General features: G+C 46.3%; 1 long non-coding RNA gene across 1 annotated transcript in view; it reads left to right on the top strand.

The window, feature by feature from the left end:
• Positions 1 to 20280, top strand: part of LOC146178172 (uncharacterized) — a 139459-nt gene extending 119179 nt beyond the window's left edge. Inside the window, exon 3 of the long non-coding RNA XR_014700862.1 lies at positions 20122 to 20280. This is a non-coding gene — a long non-coding RNA (uncharacterized LOC146178172). The remainder of the gene's footprint in view (positions 1 to 20121) is intronic.
• Positions 20281 to 24006: the final 3726 nt, after the last annotated feature.

The following is a 24006-nucleotide window of genomic DNA, read 5'->3' as shown; positions in this document are numbered from 1 at the left end:
TTCCGGGCTCAAAAGAAAGCCCGCGAAATACAAATATTACCACGTGACTAGCGCATTTGAGCGCAGCGATCGTGGTGCTCTCAGTCGTGGTTTGAGCGAACGAAATCAGCTGCGGCCGTGACCCGATGGTCCCGTTGCAGCGGCAGGCAGAAATGTTAGCGATGGTTGGAGCGAGCTCGAGCTCGCCCGTCGTCACCGCGATCTTGGCCAGGCCTGTGCACCGCAGCAGCCTACATCACGACAGGCGGATGACGATTCTTCTGCTTCTTCTAATACAATTGCAACTAAAGCTTCTACTGCTGTTGCCACAACTACTACTGCGTCTATACCTTTACTAATAAATCTGCTCGGATCGGCGACTAAATGATATGACCATCACACCTACTTCTCTATACTATTACTGCTACCCGGCTATGTACTACTAACACACCTTTGTGCAACGGTTGCAACTGCTGGGGCTTCGCCGGAGGCAAACCATAAGTTACGCAAAGGTCAACGTGAATAATCAAACATGGGAGCGCATTCAGCTGGATATCCACTCAGACATCCGGTCGGCTATAGACAACATGCAAACTTGCACTTCGATAAGGGAACCTCGTCTGTGACAATCCAAAGGCAAATATGGGAGGCGCTAAGCAGGCAGGTTTGATCCGAGGAGAAAAAACAATAAGCGCAAATGAATGTTCATGCAGAGCGGTACCTGTTCGGTCTCGTAATTTCATATACCTAACATTGCGTTCCATAACGCAGAAGGGATATGCGTATGATCTGACGCCGATCAAACTCTGATATAATACAAGGTAAACACTGTCGTAAGATTTGCTTCGCTTTTTGAGATCTAACTGCGAACATAGAAATGATTCTTTTACCTTTTTTACTTTTATTCATTACATTGTAACAAGGACGACTTTATGATCTGTGTCGACAGCTGTAGAAAATATTGCGTGCTGCCGACGTATACCATGTGAAAGCAAAGTCAGTGCAAGTGTTTATTGATAGTATTGCAGGAGAGCAGCCCTGTGACGACGAAGTTCGAACGCTTCAAAATAATACGCTGCAAGGGAATGTTGTATTGCATTGGGGTTACATATATGGACGAGAGAGAGAGAAATAACATTTATTGGCATCCGTCAAAAGGTTGGAGAGGATCCGAAGCGCAGCTCTGTCCCAACCGTGTCCTCCCCCTCAGCCGTCGACCTGGATCCCTTAGATCTGAGCAGCGGCCAGAGCAAGACGGATGACTTCACGTTGCCCTTTCTCGTCCTGTTGGAGAAGTAGTGCCTCCCAGGACTCATCTGTTATGTCAGGTTCTCCAAATCTAGGACACTTTCATACCATGTGGATCATGTCGGCTATGCCCTCGCAACGTTTGCACCTAGGGCTAAACATTTCCGGGTGCAACTTGCTGTAAAGCTGTGGGTTCGGAAATACTCCAATTTGTAGCTTACGCCACATAACCGATCCTCGCTTTTGAGGAGTTGCTTACACGCGTTTGGAAATATTGATCTGCCTAATTTGTAATGATTTAGAATATCTTGGTAGGTATTAAGGTCATCATCGAACTGTAGGGGCTCCGCATCGCGCAAGGGGTACGGGTTTGCGCATAAGACGTCGCTGGGATTCCGGAAGGTAGCTAATCCTTGGGCCAGTACGTGCGCTTTCTCGTTCCCCTTCAACCCCTGGTGCGCCGGTGACCAAATGAGCGCGACCTGCTCTGCCGCTGTTGGGCCACTGGCCAACCCTCTTGCTTCTATGGCTGAAATGCGACCCGCGTCAAAGTTTGTAATCGCTGATTTGGAGTCTGTAACTATAAATGTGACCTGTTGTTGGATTAGAGCTAGCACAATGACCACCTCTTCCGCCTCCGTGGCGGTCGAGTGTCGGGTGCTGCAGCAAACTTCCCGGATACCTGAGCCAAACTCAGAAAACCTAAACTGAGTTTTTGTATTTTGTATGCCAGCGGCTGCGTTTCGATGGAGGCGAAACGAAGAGGCGTCCGTGTGCTGTGCGTTGTTGTTGTTGTTGTGACTGTAGGAAGAAGGAAAAGAAAATGCACGGGCCTGCTACTGGCTCTAGCTGAGCCACCTGATTGTTAAAAAACTGATTGTTGTGGGAAGGAAAAGGCGCGGTAACTGTCTCACTTGTTTTCTATGGACACCTCAACCGCGCCATAAGGGAAGGGAGGAAGGTGGGAGTAAAAGTGGAAAGAAAGAAAGAGGAGTCGTAGTGGAGGGCTACGGAGTAATTTCGACCACCTTTAACGTGCGCTGACATCGCACAGCACACGGACGCCTCTTCTCGCCTCCATCGAAGCGCAGCCGCCGAGGTCGGGTTCGAACCCGGGTACTCCGGCACAGTGGTCGGGCGTCTTACCACTGCACCACCCCGGCAGGGCTTCGCCTCCCCCTCCGCTGCATCCTGCGGACAAAGTAGAGAAGGAAGAAAAAGAAGGGGGAGAGAAAGAAACACACTGCAACAGCCGTCGTCCACCACCGAAGCGGTGGCGTGTGCAATGACGAACTACAACAGATAAAAATTCAGTGACAGGTTAGCCCCCACCGCAAGCGGCGGTGACCCTGTCCCAGCCCCATCAGGGCCAGGAGCAGCCTGTGCGATGTCAGCCCACGTTAGATCCCGAGGTGTGGTGCTCTAGGTGGTCGAAATTACTTCGTAGCCCTCCACTCCGGCTCTTCTTTCTCTCCACTTTCACTCCCTCCTTTCTCCCTTCCCTTACGGCGCAGTTCAGGGGTCCACAGAAACACGTGGGACAGATACAGCGCCTTTCCCTTCCTGTGAAATATTATTATTATTATTATTATTATTATTATTATTATTATTATTATTATTATTATTATTATTATTATTATTATTATTATTATTATTATTATTATTATTATTATTATTATTATTATTATTATTATTATTATTATTATTATTATTATTATTATTATTATTATTATTATTATTATTATTATTATTATTATTATTATTATTATTATTAAAATAAGAAACTCGTTTTTAATAAATCGCCCCTTTCTAATAAAGCAGGATAGGTTCGCTGAAAGGAGTGTTTTTATAACCTAGAAATTTTCGAAATACACACACGTGCCGTCCCCAGCGGCTGCTTTCACAAACAGCTTCTTTTCTTCTTTTTTTTTTGTCTTTATTTTTTTTTCTTTTTTTCTTTTTCAGCGAGGGCGCAGATCTCTGAAGCTAGACCGCAGTACCTTTGATCTTCGGTGATCACGGAGTCCTTTGCGGCCTTGACGTCACGAATTTGAATCGAAGAAGCGGAGGAGGATTATCTCATTTTTTCACCAATAAATGCTCCTTTTATACCCAAACAATCATCAACGCACGCACGTACATATCGATTTCTAAAGAGAAGTAGAATTTAGATGCGTATCGTGTCCCGCCAAGCAGTGCGCTTGGGCACCGTCGGCCTACGCCTAAGCAGCCCCTTGAGTGTACAGTTGATAAAATATACGCGGCAATTTTCATCGTTGTTTATTTTTGTTCCTTGCCTTCATTAACGCCACAAGCATGGACCAGACAAATTATTTCCATGGAGTTTCACCTTGATTTGCGAGTTTGCGAAATTCGATTTGCAACGCTTCCACGATTCAACGATTTCACGATTTTTCAACGATTTCCACGATTCAGCATGCTTGCGTAATTCGACCCGCACCGGGTAGTGCGCGAACCAGCCAGGTGGAATTAAGATGCTCAATCCCGGATTATAGGGGGAGCTTAGAAGAAATCGATTTCGCTTCAATGCCGAGGTTACCTAAGAAGCACAGCGGGTTGACCTCTGCTCGAAAAGCTTTCAAATGAGAGCGGGCAGTCCCGTTTGAAATAGGGTTGCGCCGTGTTGGCCAGACATCCGCCATATTCGAAAGTAGACCGGAATGACTGCAAGAGCAACACGGGGGTTGTGTTGGTTCCACGGAGCTTTTAGAATCATTTCGGCCGAAACCTGCTCTCCATAAAACATAGATCTGCGGGGAAACTGCACACATTTCTCATGCTAAGCTGCGCTGTAATAGACCTGAAGTGTAACTTATAGGCGCATATTTTGACCCAGTTTGGTTTAAGTAAGAGTGACCATTTGTGCGAGAAGTCTGTTGAAGCGATCGATCTGCAGAAGTAGTGGCGGGAAACCGGTGAAGACAGGACATAGGATGGGGACTGCACGGCACGATCATGGTTTCGAGCGTTTCGCCCCGCCCCCTTCCCGCTTTGTACTTCTAGTCGGTGACTGTGAGCTCACAAAATGTAGCAGCGGGTCACCTAAATACGTTGTGCCGTCGTATGTCGAAATTATTGCCGAGTTATTAATTTGTTTCCTTACTTTCTTTAATTACTACTGATGAGCCGCCGTCCGCGCAGTGTATATAGTACAGCACATATCAAGAGAGAACACTGTGTGTGTGTGTGTGTGTGTGTGTGTGTGTGTGTGTGTGTGTGTGTGTGTGTGTGTGTGTGTGTGTGTGTGTGTGTGTGTGTGTGTGTGTGTGTGTGTGTGTGTGTGTGTGTGTGTGTGTGTGTGTGTGTGTGTGTGTGTGTGTGTGTGTGTGTGTGTGTGTGTGTGTGTGTGTGTGTGTGTGTGTGTGTGTGTGTGTGTGTGTGTGTGTGTGTGTGTGTGTGTGTGTGTGTGTGTGTGTGTGTGTGTGTGTGTGTGTGTGTGTGTGTGTGTGTGTGTGTGTGTGTGTGTGTGTGTGTGTGTGTGTGTGTGTGTGTGTGTGTGTGTGTGTGTGTGTGTGTGTGTGTGTGTGTGTGTGTGTGTGTGTGTGTGTGTGTGTGTGTGTGTGTGTGTGTGTGTGTGTGTGTGTGTGTGTGTGTGTGTGTGTGTGTGTGTGTGTGTGTGTGTGTGTGTGTGTGTGTGTGTGTGTGTGTGTGTGTGTGTGTGTGTGTGTGTGTGTGTGTGTGTGTGTGTGTGTGTGTGTGTGTGTGTGTGTGTGTGTGTGTGTGTGTGTGTGTGTGTGTGTGTGTGTGTGTGTGTGTGTGTGTGTGTGTGTGTGTGTGTGTGTGTGTGTGTGTGTGTGTGTGTGTGTGTGTGTGTGTGTGTGTGTGTGTGTGTGTGTGTGTGTGTGTGTGTGTGTGTGTGTGTGTGTGTGTGTGTGTGTGTGTGTGTGTGTGTGTGTGTGTGTGTGTGTGTGTGTGTGTGTGTGTGTGTGTGTGTGTGTGTGTGTGTGTGTGTGTGTGTGTGTGTGTGTGTGTGTGTGTGTGTGTGTGTGTGTGTGTGTGTGTGTGTGTGTGTGTGTGTGTGTGTGTGTGTGTGACAGGGAGAGCAGGTAAATGAGTGAGTGAGTTAAATTCATGCCACACATGTGTTGACTTTGTGGCCGAGCCACTTAGTACCTAGCTGTCACGGTCGCCAGCCTATCCTGACCTTTAGTTATTATTTACTATTTATTATTTATCGAAAGTTATTATTTACCTCTAATGAAGTGCGCGCCGCTGACTCGCAGGTTGCGGTTCTCACTGTCGAAGTTCGCACGGTTAATGCGCGCCAGAACGCGCGTCGCTTCGTGCACAGTTCCTTCGTGCGCTCGCACTGATGCTCCACGACTGTAAGTACTGAAAAGAAGTGTTTATTCGTTGGCTGTTTCCGCGCACGGGTATCACTGCGGTTAGGCCAACCAAATACCACACATATATGACCATGGTGACAACACGCCAATTGCAACTACAGCGCGAGAGCGGGCGATGGCGTGCGGTTGCAGCTAGCACAGAACCGGGTTAATTGGAGAAATATGGGAGAGGCCTTCGCCCTGTAATGGGTATATATAGTCAGGCTGATGATGATGATGATGATGATGATGATGATGATGATGATGATGATGATTTGATAATCAAATGCTGGAATATTCGATTTGCGGTCCGAAACCCTCTACAGCGTTCTCCTTTTATTAAGCAGGAAAAAGGTAAAACAGCTGTAACCTCGCTGCCCCTTTATAAGGCCCATTTATGTGGCCTTATATGGGCCACATAAATGGACATGGAAATGGACATGGGCAGGACATGTAGTGCGAAGACAGGATAACCGATGGTCGCTTAGGGTAACAAACTGGATTCCAAGGGAAGGAAAGCGCAGCAGGGGGCGGCAGAAAGTTAGGTGGGCGGATGAGATTAAGAAGTTCGCAGGGGTCAAGTGGATGCAGCTAGCACAGAACCGGGTTAAGTGGAGAAATATGGGAGAGGCCTTCGCCCTGCAGTGGGTATAGTCAGGCTGATGATGATGATGATGATGATGATGTATGAGACGACGACAACTGGAACAACGCTACTGGTCAGGAGCTAGTGGTCACGAGATTCTGGGGTGATAGTGTCATTAGATATTCTTTCGTGATATATTCTATAGAAAGACTACTCCAGCAGCAGCAACGAAGACGACGGCGTTAAGAGCCAGATAAAAAGATTTTTGCAAAGATAGTCGTCCGGGCATCGCCATGCACATGGCGTCTGCTGCACGTCAATGTCATGGCAGAAGAGCGGCTGAGAAGTCGTCACCAGCTTTTTCTGCTGACGTATCATCTGCGCACTGAGGACGCTTGCCTGGCTCGATGTATTTCGAGGGTCTATGCCGTTCATCAGAAAGGTAACAAGGCAACGGTGCCAAAGTATGCCATAGTACCCCCTTGACGACTCCCCCCTCCCCCTCAATACCGCTTGCCTACCGGCTGTTATGGAAATGAGAATGTAATGAAGTGCTTCCAGTCTGGCGTGAGCTGGTGCAGGGACATTAAGCAACGCAGCAAACAAGGAGGACATAAAGGTTTAGTTACGGGCCTGAAGCAAGTCAGACTTCGTACACATACCACCAAGGAAGTCCGTATACCCTTTCGGTATCTCTCTCCCAAGCCGCCAAAGTTGCTTTGACGGGTCGTCACCCGAGCTGCTGGTCGAAGATCCTAATAGAGCACTTTAACGAAATACCTTTCGTGAACCACTTTGTCATATTTTAATGTACTATAGCCCTGTAGCCGAGAATTTTTTCGGGAGTAGCCGAATGTAATTGCTTCCATTGAGCGGGAGGCGAGGGGGAGGGATGCTCAGTGGTATACATACCAAGACTAGTACTGCCAAGGGAACAGTGGGGTAGAGGGAATAGACCACGATTTCATAATGGTTCATAAGGGGTTTGGCGCAGGCGTGTGTACGGACCAGGCACGTGCCTGTACATCACCAGTGACAACGTCCCACGCACACTACCAGGCAACCGAAAAAAAAAAGTGGCTGTACGATTGTGATTTTCTTCTTTGTTCATATGGTCAGCGCAGATAGTGTTAGTGCTTTTACGACTTGTGTATCTCTTTTTTTTTTTTTTTTTTTTTTGAAATGCATATAAATACAAATACTGCGACAACATATGTAAAGAGCGCGCTCGGGCGGCTTCTTAATGCCGTTGATATCACATGACTGATGAGAGCGGTTTTGCGTGATGTTCTATGCAGACGAGAATGTAGCCGTAAGCGACTAGAAGCTTCGCAGCAAAATAACGGATAAGCGTTGTTAACTTGTCATACTTACTGCCGGAACAGGCCGTCGCTGAATCCCAGGTTACACAGTGGCAACCATCCTGTGAGTTCTTTTTTCTTTTTTAAGCTTCCGCACCTCCCCGTGTAATCAAACGAAGCAATAAGCGTGAGTCACGTACAAACGCTGCGCAAACGATCAATGCGCGTTCAAAGGGACTTGAGCTGAGTGCTGGCTCGTCAACGAGGCTCGTCAACGTGCCCATCGTCGTCCCTGTCTCTTACGTGACTGTCTGGCGCGAAGAGGCGTGCATGAAGAGAGGCACGTCGCCTCGCACGTCACACGCACGCACACACAGGCGCGCAAAAGCATGAGTGTGAGTAGCGCACACAGGCGGGCTCCCAAACGCATGCAGCTTCACGCTCCAGCGTCTGTCCTTGCATCCCGAACCGTGCGCCGCGCTTTCAAAACCATGCAGCGCCATCCACGCTGCCTGCTGTGGAACTTGTGGGTGTGAGGAGTGAAGAGGAACGAAAGTACCCCAAAAGAAGAGGAACAGAATAGGCCAAGAGCGTCCAATATTTCTGAGGCAAAGAGGGATAGAGATACGCCTGGAAGGAGTGGTGGAGTAAAAAAAAAAAAAAAAAAAAAAAAGGGTTATTTAAGAAGCGTAAAAGCACAGCGCCAGCCACTTCTCGCCTCTGGGGCATCCGAGCGCATCGAGCCATGTCGTAGAAAAGAAGTTCTCCTATATGCGGATCAAAATGGGTTTGAGCAAGAATGCGAAAGTTGCCGTCGCTGCTACTGCTGCTATTTTATTTTTATTGTTGATTACATTAAGAGCATATGTCGGATTTCCTAATCATGACGAGTCCGGCTCCTAAAAAAAAAGAAGAAATTTTTATGTACCGTTATGAAACGATGATAACCATGCACAGATCCCAACAAGGAAGATTTCTATGGTAAACGTTGATTTGCTTGAAATGCTTCTCCAGGTGGAGATTTTCTTAATCGCAATTTTAACAGTAGTAAGCGCAACAATAATTTTAAGTGGTGGTGGTGGTAGTAGCACCGGTAGTATAGTAGTAGTAGTAGTAGTAGTAGTAGTAGTAGTAGTAGTAGTAGTAGTAGTAGTAGTAGTAGTAGTAGTAGTTGAAATAGTTGTAGCAGCAGGCTTTTTTTCGGTGCATTTGACTTTGTTACCAACAGCTTGCACAGAAGGCTAGAACAATGTTAAATCTCCCTGAATGGGAAGGGATACACCAGGCTATAGACGCCATTGGTTGCTAAGCAAACCACACGAGTTCGACTCCCTAATCGAAAAGCCCAACATGGGCCACTAATCAACCTGGCTCGACACGCCAGCGTAATGAGCAGTTCAGCAGTTATGGCGGCGGTTATTGTTGCTCGTCGACAGTCACGAAGGTAGTAGTATGACGTTGCATGTACACATCGCCATGGGTAGAGTGAACTGGTATGCAGCATTTCATGACTGATAATATCCTGTTGGAGGAATGTTTACCCTTATGCCTTTAAACGTTGTGCCTTTAACGTTTGTGTGACGACATTCTCCCGATAATCTGGCGCCTCCGTTGGGAGCGAAAAATCATAGTAGTGCCTCTGGCAGGTGTTAGCTTGAAGTTGGTGGGGCCGGGCCATGCCAACGGGATCGGTCATAGCGCTGCCTGACATCACATGACACGGCCGATTTGACCGGAACTGCCAACTCACGCCTGTCCTGTTCTGTTCTGTATTTTTTTCTTGGTGGGGGGAGGGGGGTGTGAGTTCAAAATCATCTATCCAGAACCCTTTCATTGAATTTCAGACCTGTTACCTATACCTATACCTGTTACCTGTGACCTATAGCTCACTGTAAAAGAAATCGCGCCCTTAAAGTTGCATTTACGTATGATAACCCGCACGCTACAGAAAGCTCCAAAAAGGGTGCATTGAGGTTCTTATACACCTTTTTAATGTTTGCAGTGCTAGGCTGCACCAAGTGAAAAGGATGTATCAGTACCTAGTCACTCCCTTTCTGGAGAATGTGAATTAAAGACATGACAAGGATGCGATTTTATTTACGGTATATGTTACCCTGGCAGGTTCGTATGTGCATATTAGTTCAGCAGGGTTTATGTCAGATGGCGCTTCCCACGACTATAATGAACTAATGTGAAATATTAGAGGAAAAAATTGAGATTAGTAATTAAGCGAGTAGCAAAGAACAATCAACTGACGCTAACATGCATCCGAGTGGAGAGTTGACAAACGGGGGCCACTAATGCCGTCGCGCCATACCTTTAAAGACGGAGCTTAGTTGTTTCCGCCATAATTTTATTTCACATTTTATTTTTTCGTTGCTACGCTTCTGCCATGCTCCGCACAGTGGCAGCTTGTATTATTTAAAGCTTTAATTCTTTTTCTGGCCCATTCGCCTGGCCCTTCTCTGTCGGTCTCTTTACACCTCTTTTGTCATCAGCGCTGATATCCTCTCTAAGGCGCCTATATCACGTACTGCATCACATATGGTGTTGGATGTTAGTAAAACTCGGTAAGACAGGCAAAGTAAACTGAATCTGCTCGGCCGTATGTGCAGCTAGTGTTAGCTAACCTATGTTCAAAACTGCCGATTGCCTCCACATATTCAAACATATTTCTATCACCGTCTAAGGTGCGCTGTGTTTTTTTAGTTCTTACTTCGTTATTTCAGGCCTTCTTTCTTGAGATCTCCGCTATCAACAACTCCCTATTTCGATATCACCAAGCATGGAGCGAAGACACATGCCTCTCTACGGAGCTCTCAAACAATGTGCACGGCAGCAATGGCGCCAAACGCTGCTCCACGTGGAGCAATTTACTGAAGAGTGCATCAACCTTACTGTGCAACTTCGCTTTGACATAGCACAGTTGTCAGCGAGTGACAGGATGTATGCATGCCTCTCGTTGTTTTTTTTTTCTTTGTTTTCTTTCTCATGCGCGGCCTTTTTTTCCCCGTTAGTCTGAACGGCGCCCGTTGTCAATCGGCCTGCAGACTGGCGCCAAATGCCTCGTGTCTCGCACTCACGGCAGTCACTGAACGATCCTGCAGCGTACATCCGCGCTACGTCTACACCGGATACGACGGCACTGCGTCGTTACGTAGTATAGCCGTAGTAAGTAGTAGTAGTGGCGGAGGCCATTCTGGAAATTTCCGACGCTCGCGTGCCAACGCTCCCCGTGCACGGGAACACGTGCTTACTTTTTACGCATACGTGCACGCCTGTTGAAGTACGGCTCAAAGCCACCACATTTGTGATCACGTGGTTTTGCCAGGAGTGTGATTTTCGCTCACAATGCCAACTCCCAAAAACGTCGACGTCTGGTGAACATCGTCTTTGAACACAGTGATGCCTTTCGCTTGGCAGCAAGGTGAAATCGGGCCACAGAATACGAGAAAAGCGTGAAAATACACTCCATATTGAAATTATAGTACCATGATAAGACTGTACAATTTCTGGCTATTCCTCTTTCTGTCGGCGCACGTCTGTTTGTCACCTTTCTTGCCAGGATTCAGAACCGCCTCAGTAAAAGTCTCAGCTGCCACTCCACGACCTCAATCAGACCAGCCACCCCTGCGTCAGGTAATTTCTACTGCACCTGAAATGCGCACGCACAGTTCACCTGTACGGCGACAGCACAACAGAACCTTGAGAGATTTCTCGACGAAAGAGCACGCTCCTACATTCATTTTAATGCATCCTCTGCCAGCGCAGCGCTACCGCCAACTAGCCCGACCCCCCTCCTGGCAGCCATATTGGATTTCCAGTGGCGCCCTCTATAGTTCGTTCAACGTCCGAATACTCCTAGGCCACGCAGGGTTTCGGTGTGTTCCGCCTCCATGAAAGACGGAATTACCTGTCACGATACTTCGACTCAGCCGAGTTTAAATGGAACTACTTCAGCTGAGGTGTGGACCAAATTTTAACAAACCGATAGTTCGAACAAAGCGATAATATTGAACAGCTAGGACGTAATTTAAAACAAGGGATGTTTTATTTCAGCAGTACTGATCGCCTGCGTTGCTTCCAGCGATGGGAGTCTAGCTGTCGGTCTTTGTATGTTTTTTCACCCCTGCGGCGTCGTATATAATTCTTTAAATATAAAAAAAGACGTATTAGTCGTCAACGATTCCCGCCGCAAGAACGACTAACTGCATTGTTAGCACCAACAAGGTGTAAGGCTCATTTCAGTCAATTCAAAACCTTGTATGATAGTAGCAGACGATGTGGATCGACACTGAATATGAGAAAAACCGAATACAAATTTGAGCCCTGAATTTTTCAAATAATAATTCCCTATTCATTGCACCACTGTAAGCCGGCGCAAACTATACTCCGCCTGTCACACAACACGTGCACAACACAACCTGTGCATTTTACGCTTTGTTTGTTTGTTTGTTTGTTTGTTTGTTTGTTTGTTTGTTTGTTTGTTTGTTTGTTTGTTTGTTTGTTTGTTTGTTTGTTTGTTTGTTTGTTTGGCACTTCCTTGATACCTTCCTTTCGTTCGCCTTTTGTAGGCTTTCTTTATTATTTGTCCAGTAATTCCCTTTTTGTGTACAATTCTAGTAGAGCTCCATGAAAAACAAATAATTTCCCGTCGACCAAAATCGGATCGAGCCACACGTGTATGTGATGTCTCTTATTCCCAGTGTGTTCGATTTTATTTGTGAACTTTTCACAAAACCTTCCCCCAAATATCGCGCCGCTTTTGCTTTTATGGCGTTATCGACAATCATATGGAAGGGAAAACAAAATGGGCTTCCGTCGGACGGTATACATGTTTCAAAACTTGCCCATCGCAGATAACAAGCTTTGAAGTTTGTTGACGGTGGGTGTGTATCGTTCCCTTCATTTCATTCAAAAGGACTTCAACATGTGCAGGTACATTTTCCTTTTTTTGTTTATGGGGAGGGGGGGGGGGGGGAGAATAATAAGCGAGATACGTTGAAAAATTGCGAACAATAGGTTTCGCTTTCACCAATGCTGGCCTTGGCTTTCCGTATATCCATAACCCAGTGTTCATTAAAATGGTCGAATCCCACCGGATGCCAGCAAATAGTACACACTAAAAAACAAGCTTTCACTGCCTCTCATTGACGTTCAAGAGTTCGTTTGCTCAGTGCACTTCCTGCATGTGCCACCACAAACAAACGCGAAGCCCTTGTAGTATTCCAAAGTTAAGTAGAGACTTTTATCTTTACTTCCATCTACATTCTGATGAATAAGCAGGAGCACGGACACATTGTTGTCTGTTTCTCGGTGAACAGATTCCTGCGTCGGGCAATGTAAACAAGGGTTTATACTTGTGCTTGCCTCCGATAGATGGCCGGGAAGCTGTGCAGTGTACCCTTTCAAGTTGCCTTATAATCAGCCACTATGGAAGCAAATGCGAATAAGATTTTATTTGTGCATGCGCGAGCAGATTAGAAAGGTCAAGCACGTTTCTATAAATCTTAAAGGGACACTAAAGACACCCAAAGATGCTATGAGAATCTAATAAACTACATTTGATGACACTGTCGCCGCATATCCGGCAGCGAAAAATTGAATAATTGCTGAGATATTGCGATAAGAAGTTGAGGTTTTTTCTTGTTTCCGCCGGTCGAATTCAAACTGTTTCCTCCGACTACGTAGTCGTGTAGAGTGACGCACACAGCGTACTCGCAATCGACCATCGGCTCACAATAAGTGAGGGCCACAGCCGAAATAAATAAAACGATGAAGAGAGTAATGTACCCAGCGATGGGGTCATAAAGGGACAAAAAAAAAAACATAGAGCGCTTTTAATGCACAATACTTTACGTGTTTCTCAAGCTTTTGCGCTCCTTCTTGCACTGCGTAGAAACAAACCGAGCCCTCGGTGATCGCAACGCTTCCCGAAGTGTTTACATACAAATAAGATTTAGTTACCAGCAAAATCGTGTCCTCGCTGCTGCGCTTGCCAGTTTTGAAGCTTCGTCGCCCTTTTTTCCTTCAAGGTTTGTGCTACAGCTTTGTGTTCAGCGAAAATTACGTCCACGGTAGCAGAGCATGACCGAAGAGCCGGCGCCCCTAAATTTGCCGGCGCTGTGAAATTTCACATGTTAAAATGGTTCCAGTGCACAATATAGTACGCGTAGGCATCCAGAACATTAGATGCAAGTCGTGAGAGCAGGCAGCATGCTTCGATGGTCATGAAGTTGTGATTTTTAAACCGGAAGCATTCTTCATCTCATACTCTACTGATGCCCTGAGGCAATAAATATCGTTAAAAAAAAAACAACAACAATTTCCCGGCTTCCTATGACTCGGCATAGCCGAGTGGTTAGCGCCGACCGTTACGGAGCAAGCAGTGGTGATTTCGAATCCTATTGGTGGCGGCGATTTTTTTTTTCTACGTATTGATTTTTTTCTAGCTTTTTTAATGTATTTGTGTTGCTTCGTTATTTTTAGTTTTTACTTTTTATCCGAGGCCCTTTTTTTCGCCGGGCGACCAGCGCAATAGGCAAGGATGCAATAGGAGAACAATGACATTTGGAATATGATCGACGCTGTCCTTGGTATGAGCGGCAAGGTTGCCCCTTTTGTTTACAATGCCTGTAAATAGCACGTTGAAGCTCTTGTTGCCACATTACATGGGTCAAATATGCCATAATTTAGTGAACAATTGAATGATAATGCGTTTTGCCTTCGGCACTTAGCATAGCTGTATGCTTTTCGTGGCGTACGTAGCTGCAGTCGAGCGGTCAGGTCAGGGTTAACGGGAAATCGCAATCGAAGTGGCGACGGCGGCGATATGTTGGCTCAGAAGTGTGAACGAAGGAGCGTGTCGGCGGCAGCGGATTTCGCTCGCTCGCGCCTCCGAATGCTCAAATGTGAACGAGCCAGGCGCATCTGCTGCTCCAAGCTCGTAATTCAGGCGCTGCAGGTCCAAACTTGAAACTATCCGAGCACGCACGAAGTGTCTGAGCAGGAACATAACTGAAACTGAAGTGGGCGCCTGTGGCGCCTCCAAGTATATTTTTGTATTTGCCTTGCAACGTTTACGTTGTCTTTTCGCCGTAGTTTACGTATGATAAAAGCGTGTTATCATATTCGAGACAAAACCTACGACCGCATTCAAACGGGCAACGTAATTCGAATTTGTCAGCCTCTGGGATCCCTAGCGCGTCACGTGATTTGTAGTTGTAAGTTTCGACTGTGGCGGCGATACCTGTATTTCTGTTCTTCCTCTTTACTACCTTATAACAGCTCTGTTTTCAGTAAGAGTTGATTTTTTGTAAGCAGGAATTGGCATTCTATTGATGCAAGCCCACTTCAGTTTTCTCTTTAGTGTCCCTTTAAACACATACATTCAGATATCGAATAGAAAGCAATGAGTACAGTCCAATACCTTTGGGTTCTACGGGTTGTTATTGTTATGGCTGTCCTCTAAACTGAAAGCAAAATAACGGGTGTTGTTCTGCTTTCTTCTTCTCTTCCTCGCCTCTATGTCAGCAGTAGGGGTGAGGAAGAGGAGACCAAAAGGCTAAAAGCTTTCACAGTGATCTAAACAATATGGCTTAGAACATGAAAAATAAACTTGAATGTTGGCAAAAACAAACAGGATAAAGTTGAAATGCCCCCCCCCCCCCCCAGAAAAAAAAAAGAAAAAAGAACACATTTATTATTTGCCTTCAAGCGTATGACGCGACATCACTAATGCTTGCCGTAATCGCCTGCCTTTGTGAATCTTCTTTCGTGTACATGCACGTTGCTGCTATTTTAGTTATAATAACCTTTAATCTGTGCCTTTGTTATCTTACACGTACTCGTTAACATGCAATAGCAATATGCCCCATCGTATAAATGACTATCCGACATGGGTATAAAGCCGCGTTTAACCGAACTGTATGATCGTGCGCCCTAACTAGGAATCCAAGGATGTCAAAAAATTCGATTCCCACCCACCCGACCATTTTGGAGGCGAAGTCCAAGTGTTAAGCTCCTGCCTGCTCGGCCATCTCATGTGGCCTATATTGACGTCACACAAACCACCTACAAATCAATTGCCGGCCACGTCAACTGCCAACAACATCCAGAGGCATGGACGCGAGATTCGTCGCTCACAACACCAACGACGATGGCAGATTTTCTGTGCAACGAGGTATTAACGCGCATTCAAAGGGCAGCCAAAGGGAGTGAAGCATAAAACAAACACTTCAATTCAAAAGCAAAGTGGCACTCAACACAAAGCCAATAGATATCTACCTTCCTGTCTGTCCTTGCTGATAATTTTACTTAGTAATCGATATTAACTTTTTAATTTTTAATTTCGAGCATTTTCTTTCCTTCTCTTAGCTACTCGCGACCAATATTACCAGAAAAGTACTTGACTAGCGTATAGTTGTGGTTAAAAAAAAAAAAAAAAGAATAATCTTGTCCATTCAAAATGTCGGTGCTGTCACAGTACCGTCGGAAGCCATGCGGTTCAAGGACCTCCACTGCGCTTATGCTCATCGGGTCACTGTAAGATATGTGGATCGCAAAACTGGATTGCTAAACCTGTCTAACAATATTCCCTGCAGACGTTGATGAAGCAGTTACGGAAATGGTGAAAGGAAGTTAAGCCAGTGACGTCAAATGGAAATTGGATTCAAGATCGATTAGTGCGACAATTAGTGGTATCTGCGTCTCAAAAATATTACCTATAATGTAGTGCTTTTCAAAGTTGACAGGCGTGTAAAATATATGTATGGTGAAATGATCAGCGAGCCTGGTGACAACTGCATCAAATCCGCTTCAAGGGGGACGCTCTTGTCATCTATTTATCAAACAAGCTGGTGCTCGGGCCCTGTGTGCAAACTAATCGTGAATGGCGTATACACTGCGCCTGTCAAGCAGATTTACTCACAGCTGCCGCCATCGAAGGAATCATATTTGAGCTTATTGTTACCACTTTGCACTGTTTAATACAACCGGCCCATTTTCAAACCGACTCGACGACCCTTGTAGACATAGCGATAATACGAAAGCAAACATACTTTTGCTATATAGAAGAGCACACTTTCAATTGTTAGACTAGCAAATAACTTTTCCTGCCTGACGAATAATACTTTAGGGTTGTCAGGTTCCCCCCCCCCCCCCCCCAATAAAAGAAAACAAAACTCCAAAATAAACTCGAAAAGCAGCCAATCAAATCCGAAAGAATAGAAAGTAGCCAGAAAAGAACCATAGATAGCTAAAGAAAAAAAAAAAGAAAAAGACAGGTTAGCATTATTCGTTTACATCTCGTTTATTATTACACCGCCCATGCTCAAACCTCAGTTAGGTATTATAACAACAAAGGCAGCTGGCAAAGCTTTTTGAATAGCATGACTATTTAGAACAGATAGAAAGTTGTGCCCAACAGCTGCAAAGGAAAACGTGCCAAATCTGTGCAGGCTCAGGTGGTGATGAAGGCCCTCCGTATGGATGAGTTCGCCTTATCAATCATTTTTATGTAATTGTGAACTCTGAGCTTGTGATCTTCTTCAACTGCAGGTCAAACGTAAACTTCAAAATGAATGTAAGGAGGTAATCGGTCATTCTGATTCTCAGCTCTGTTTTTGTTAATGAGAAGATTTAAAATACTCTCTTCGTGTCACCGTTTCATACAGGAAAAAAAAAAAAAGCACCTTGATGGCTTCTCCTGCAAGATGCTTCATGATATTGGTAGCAGAGTAATCTTCGTAATTGTAAATTTTCGTCCAGTAGTAGTTGTTTGGAGCCAATTCCTTCAACTTGCTGCAAGTACGTCTATTCTCGTTCTAGTTGGCTTTGAGAGAACCCAAATATTGCAAGCGACATATCTTTGAGCGCTTTCATGGGTCAAAGGGCGCACTGATATGGCTCGCAATCTTTGGAGTAATGAGCTGGAAAGCGTCTTTGGAGATCAAAATTCGGAGAAAGGGAAACGCCGCTGCTTCACAGAATCTTTCTCCTCACACTTCAATTACCTTGTATTAATTCGGCAAATTTTTCTCTCGGATCTGCATCCTCAAGGTTTAAAAAAATGTACTCGCGGTTCTCAAACTCATTGAATGAGCAGGCGGATTTATTGTGTTCCCTCAGCACATAATTCTGGAGGATAGTGAGAGACCGGAAAGCGTGGCGTGACATGGTCTATAGGGTCACGAGGAGTCGGACACGACTGAACGACTGAACTGAACTGAATCAGCAGGCTCACAGAAAGCCTTTCTAATTCCTCAATCAAGTCGATGTCATCAACTTTTTGTGCTTGCTTGCCAATTTGCATAAACGTAGCCAAAGGTAGCCAAGTGGCCAACCTCAAATTTGTGTAGCCAAGAGGGTTCAGAAGTAGCCGATTCGGCGCAAAGTAGCCAAACCTGGCGACACTGCCAAAAAGACATTTTCAAATTCAGCGCAGCCATAACAGAAGTCGTTTCGGCTGCCTAAGCGCACAATGCCCAGCTTTCAATAGTAAAATCCTTATTTAAAACTTGAATGGGAACCTCACATGCGGGTTCCTCAGTTAGATTGACAGTGTTCCTATAAGCCACCATTCGTCCTGCGGCGCACATAGCCGTTTGTGTTCGCCATTCGACTCTGCTTGCTAATGCTCGCAAAGGACCCACGACGACATGTCTGCTAAAGGGCAAGCCTATCCCTTGGGGATTTGAACTAGGGCGTCCAACAGTATAGCGCGAAAAACAATAAACACCATACGTACGAGTAGGGCCTAACTGACAGATAGATTGCTGTGCCAAGGGCAAGCTGTTTGTGTCGCAGCGAAACTAACGCGGCTTTTTATTTCTTTAATTTGCTTGCTGTTCATTCACAGCACCGCGCGAACAGCTTGACCTTTATACAACAAATTAGCTGTGTGTCAGTGGGATAGAAACGGATTTAATTAAAGGCTGATATTTGTGTCGGCCTGTTTCAAGCCGCCGACATGAAACTCTGATCGGCGCAGAGGGACTGCAGTTTATATAGCCTTGTTTTTGTGCTTTTCTCAAGGGCTGCTCATACAGCCGCATCCTTACATGCCTGCAACATGCAACTGATCGAGCGGCTTTTCCTTGCTTGCCCAAGCAGCAGAGCAAAGTAGCACGGACTCTATGCCAACGTAATTATTACAATACTATCTCGCAGGTTAATTATTGCGCAATGACACTTAATTATTGACATTGAATTAATTTGGAACGGACACACTTCATACGATTATTATTCATTTCTTTCTTGGTTCTTAACCTCGCCAGTCACTCTTAATTTAGCGTGATTTCATTAAGACACCTTTAAGGCGAGAACTCGGCGGCTTGACGACCAAATCAACGTTTGGTTGAGAGGGTCGTAAATACTTCGCACGTGGAACCCTGAAATGAAAAGTGTGATATAAATATTTGAAAACTGGGATAAGAAGGTCGTAAGATGACTCAGAACCTCATTAGAATATGGTACATAAAGTAAATGAGTTGTGATGAAAATGCAATCGGAGCAATTACTCGGGGATCGAACCCCTGGCCATGGCAGGTACGTTCGTACAGGCTTGGTGAAAGCGGGGCCTTTTATCCGTTTTTGTTTATTATTTATTTATTTAATAAATAGTAAACGGGTGGTATCTAACATGATGCGGTTGCTCACGAGTGTATTCCCAGGAGTATTACAGATGCATTAATCATGTGCCTTGCTTTTGGCGCATGATGACCTTAGTTGCCTACATGTGCCATTAAAACTAAAAGAACAGGGTGTCTCTCGCATAGACTGAGTCGCTTTGGGACGTTAAATCCTAGAAAACATAAAATAACACACTACAGTCAACCAGGGTATTAGTAGGGCCATTTTTTAACACCATCTACACCAGTGTAGAAAATCTTCTATACCTCCAATGGTTTTTAACTACACTAGTGCAGCTGGTGTATTTTAAAAAATGGCCCTAGTGATGCGGCGAGTAGAAGTTGTACGCGATTGCGACGGACGCCGAGAAGATGATGTCAGCGAGTGATGTGATGAGGTGTGCGCGCTAAGCATATGTATGATAGAGAAATCAGTGTCCGTGCCGGCGCAGGAAACAGGAGCTGCTAACGGGGACCATAACGTTGATTGTTTCCTGCCCTTAAAACTGCTCTCTCTATTTTTTTTTATTTTTTTTTTCTATGCGCAAGCAGGTTGGACGTCCCTTTCAGCAGACGTGCTCACCAGCCTGCCTTAAGTCTTGTCTTGAGTTTCGCACTGCGCTTGGACGTATCATATAACTTAAAGGCTCAGTGGTTACGAAACTACGAACATGATTAGCTGCTTGTACTAGTTTTCATCAGGGCCGTAGTCCAGACGCATATGTTGTGCACCTTCAATGCGCGTGGCCTAAAGTGGTCTGTCGAATATGTCCCATGCCGACTGTCGGCCTCCTCCCATCTCCATTGTCAAGCAGTCTGGCCCGCGTTGCATACATGAACCGGTGATGGCGGCCGCGCTGCATACGTACTTGCTATCATCAGTTACTCTGTTGGTCGCTCATTACCTCTGCGGTGCGGAGTGGCTGAGAAAAGTTGTCCTATTCTCATTTCTGTTATACCACTCGCTTTCAACGAACGAAGCAAAAGAAGTGTTGAAACAGCAGCGACGCTATAGTTAATATTTTGTGCAGACGTTCGACGACAGGACCAAAAGAAGAAGAAAAGATGAGCGAGCCAAAGAAGGAACGATGAAAGAATAAACGAGCACTTCTCCATACGACAACCACGCTGAATTCGGCCGTCGACGACAAAGTTCAAGGCATCCTTGAGGAGTGAATGAAAAATAAAGTTTCCCAGTAAGTGAACAGCGTTTAAAGGGTGAACTTTTGTTTTTCTTCAAGTTCACCGGGTCTCGGAGCATTACCAGGTGTAGACTTGAGGTTTCTTGTATGCACAGTGCGTGTTCGGTATCTTTAACTGCACGCACAGGCTCCGAACGGCCACGCTTCTGCAGCTGCCATTCAAGACGTAGTTCGAAACTCAGCCGCCGCCCGCGCGTTGTTCGCTACATTGTTTCCCTTCTGTGTTGCAGCCGTCTGCAGGCCGGTTCGAACTGGTCCGAAGTGACCCGCAGTCACCGCGTACGGAGCACAGAGCTGTACATTACCAGTTGGAGTTGCACAAACACGTCCAATTCGAAGGCCGCGCTTTGTCGAGACGTTGAATGAACTCTATTGCATCGCGACAGTGCGAGGGAACAGAGGCTGCTCGCGTCGTGTGAGTGCATACGTCCTGGCAGCTGTCGACGTCCGGGTTCCGGGCTAAAGCAAAAAAAACAGAAACGCACATGAAGTTGTCGTACTGCATTCACGCGCCTATTACCCGCTCATGTGTATAACTCCGCCACCAATTTTAATTCTCATTGTGCAGGATCGACACTTCCGCAGCGTCCATGCAACTGTACACCTGCCACCTCACCCTCACAAGTTGCTGTATAATCGACCGGGATATCTTTTTATCTGTACGCAAACTTCAGTGGACCATACGGAATAAAATTTTTAACTCACTCGGTGCCCTCTAGGCTCTTAAGTGAGTGCATGAGTCATTGAGCTAGCGATGAGAGCGCAACCGAGTCTGAGTGACTATTAAGTGATTGCATGAATCAGTGAATGAATGAGTTGGTGAATGAAGGAGTGACTATAGGGGAGTGAGTGAGTGAGTGAGTGAGTGAGTGAGTGAGTGAGTGAGTGAGTGAGTGAGTGAGTGAGTGAGTGAGAGAGCGAGTGAGGTGGTGGCTGAGTGAAAGAGTTTGCGGATGCATGAGTGTGGACGAGAGCTAGAGAGGGAATAAAGTAAAAAAAATGAAAGAGCGAGAGAGTAAGTGAATTAATGCAAGCGACTAAATGGGTTAGTGAGTGAGCGAACTGGTGGTCGAATTAGTGAGCGAGCGCGAGAATCTGAATATGTGACCGAGTGAATGAGAAAGTTGCCAAATGAGTGAACGAGTGAGGGGTGCATGAGTGAGTTAGGGAGCGAGCGTGCACGCGAAGAAGCGACAGAGCTAGATATCAAAATATTGAGACACGCAAATGCACGCGTCGAAAGAATCGCTGTGCTGTTTTTTTACTGCGCAGCTGAGTTTCAGTTCGTTGTCAAAAGAAGTTTCCGTTCTAGGCATATTCTCTCTTTCCGTTGGACCCCACGCATTGTTGTACGAGCCACCCCCTAAAATCGATATACAACATTCGTCCAATCATGTCGATCATGCACTTTGTCATGTTACTATCACTGCGGATAACACGCGCGAAAGTACAGTATGCGTGTCTGTGTGTACATCATCGGCGAGGGATGCGTGTCCCGTTAAAGGGAGAAGCAAAGAGGTAAACATAATAACCTTTCCGGGACACATGTGGCACCGCACGTGTGTGTGTGTGTGTGTGTGTGTGTGTGTGTGTGTGTGTGTGTGTGTGTGTGTGTGTGTGTGTGTGTGTGTGTGTGTGTGTGTGTGTGTGTGTGTGTGTGTGTGTGTGTGTGTGTGTGTGTGTGTGTGTGTGTGTGTGTGTGTGTGTGTGTGTGTGTGTGTGTGTGTGTGTGTGTGTGTGTGTGTGTGTGTGTTCGTGCGTGCGTGCGTGCGTGCGTGCGTGCGTGCGCGCGCAGTCCTCTCACAAATGAAGGAAATAATAATGGCGACGCGCGTGCGCGATCATCAGCGAGCGACAAGTCGAGCGATCGACCCGTCGCGACGAGCTGGCGCCGGCGGAAATCGTTGCTCTCTGCAGCCGCGGCCAGATAGAGCGCTCGCATATAATTGCCGTCACCGCCAATGTCGCCGCAAGAGAGGAGGAGATCGCGCTTTCTGTCGCCGCCAAAGGTCGCCCGAGTGCGGAGCACGAGTTAGATTCTGTCTAACCTGTCCGTCCGCCGGGGAAAAAAAAAAAAAGAAACACTCGGTCGCGAGCTTAAAAACAACGCCAGGCGCCACTTTGTCGCACTCTAAGCCAGGAACGGGCAAAGTGCTGAGTGCGCCATTAACGGGAGTAATTACTAAACGGGACTGACCCCCTCAGTAACGGGTCTAATTCTGCAGCGGTAACGGTTAGCCCATGGGAAAGCGTCTGGACCTAGACTCCGTGGGAGTTGGTTGCTGGGCCTAACCGCTGCGGTAGCGCTGCTATTGTTTTTACCTGCGTGAGAAGCTTAGTAATTGTCGCTTAGGGTTGTCTTTACTGTGCACATCTCGAAACGTTTCAGAAGGTTGTTGTACGCCTGGCAGCATTACTACTATTGACGCGGTAGTGATCAGATCATCGCTGTGCCTGCGCCTCTACACACACCACCTTCGATTAATCTGTCAACTTCAATTCGAGTAAGGTTAAGTCAATCACAGGCCCATTCATAACCGAATAAACCGACTTCCCTACCTACATAAAGGGGCTAGGAAGGCTTCCCGCCTTCAAACTTATTTCCTGTGCAGGCGCTTCAAGTGGCCCTTGATACGCCCGTGCAAGTCCAACTCTATATAAAAAAAGAAGAAAACAAGCAAATCCTTAGCTTGTGGAATTCAGGTAAAGTGCCAAGCGTTAGACACGCTGAACCTAAGTGATAATTTATAAAGCACGAGACACACTGTGGGGAGGAAACCCGAAGGAAGTGAGCTGTGAATCTCGCAGCGATGTTCGCTTGACGTTCGTGTTTTCGGCCATCATACGGGTCGCGGTCTCGACAAGAGCACATCGTGACACTTCCGGTTGCCTGAACGCGGCGCACTGCTTAGTAATTAAGATGTGGATCACACCGTGGCTCTGTTGGGGCTAAATGTGAAATGCTTTATGAGCAGAAAAAGGCCTTTCACCTCGGCTTCTCACAGCTGAAATACTTGGCAGAAAGGGTGTTTAGCACCCAACCCTCCGTACAGACCAGGCGACTATTTCGTCGAGTTAAAACAATCATCATCAACAAGATCTTACACAGCAAAGGCGCAGTAGTCGTACTCTAGATGGACACCTGAAACGCGCTATTCATAAGCAGCTGTTGGAGCTTAGCTCACTTTGTCATTTCACCGGATCGCCCCCGCGACGGTGCAGAAACGGCTCGGTGGTTAGGAAGCTCGACTACTGAAAAGCCAAGGACGCGGGATGGATCGCGGCGGCCGCTTTTCGATGGAGGCGAAAAGCAAGGTGCAAGAATATGGAGGAGCAAGATTGCCAGGTCTCCAAAATTTCCTAAGGCTTCGATTACGGCGTCTCTCATAGCCTGAGCCGCTTTGAGACTTTAAACTCTACAAACCAAAGCATAAGTTTCGCCGGACCGTAGAAAGAGCGCGAAAATTTTGGAACATACTTCTTTTTCTAAACGTACGCTGCCGCCACTTTGGAGTGCATCGTGACAAGGGCATGTCAAAACTCCGCCCCTCAAGGTGCGTCAATGTCTCCCATTCGTGCACGCAGCCCCCCCCCCCCCCCCCCCCCCTCGAACGGAAAGACACACAACGAAACAATGTATATGATGCATGATACCGAAGCGTCCCCTCGTCTCAATTATCTACTGCCGTGGCCTACCTATACTCTCTCCGCCTT

This window comes from Amblyomma maculatum, chromosome 9 (assembly GCF_055883805.1).
Source record: "Amblyomma maculatum isolate TAMU_Amacu chromosome 9, ASM5588380v1, whole genome shotgun sequence".
Lineage (NCBI taxonomy): Eukaryota > Metazoa > Arthropoda > Arachnida > Ixodida > Ixodidae > Amblyomma > Amblyomma maculatum.
Note: the sequence above shows the minus strand (reverse complement) of the source record. Positions and strands in the feature narration are given on the sequence as shown.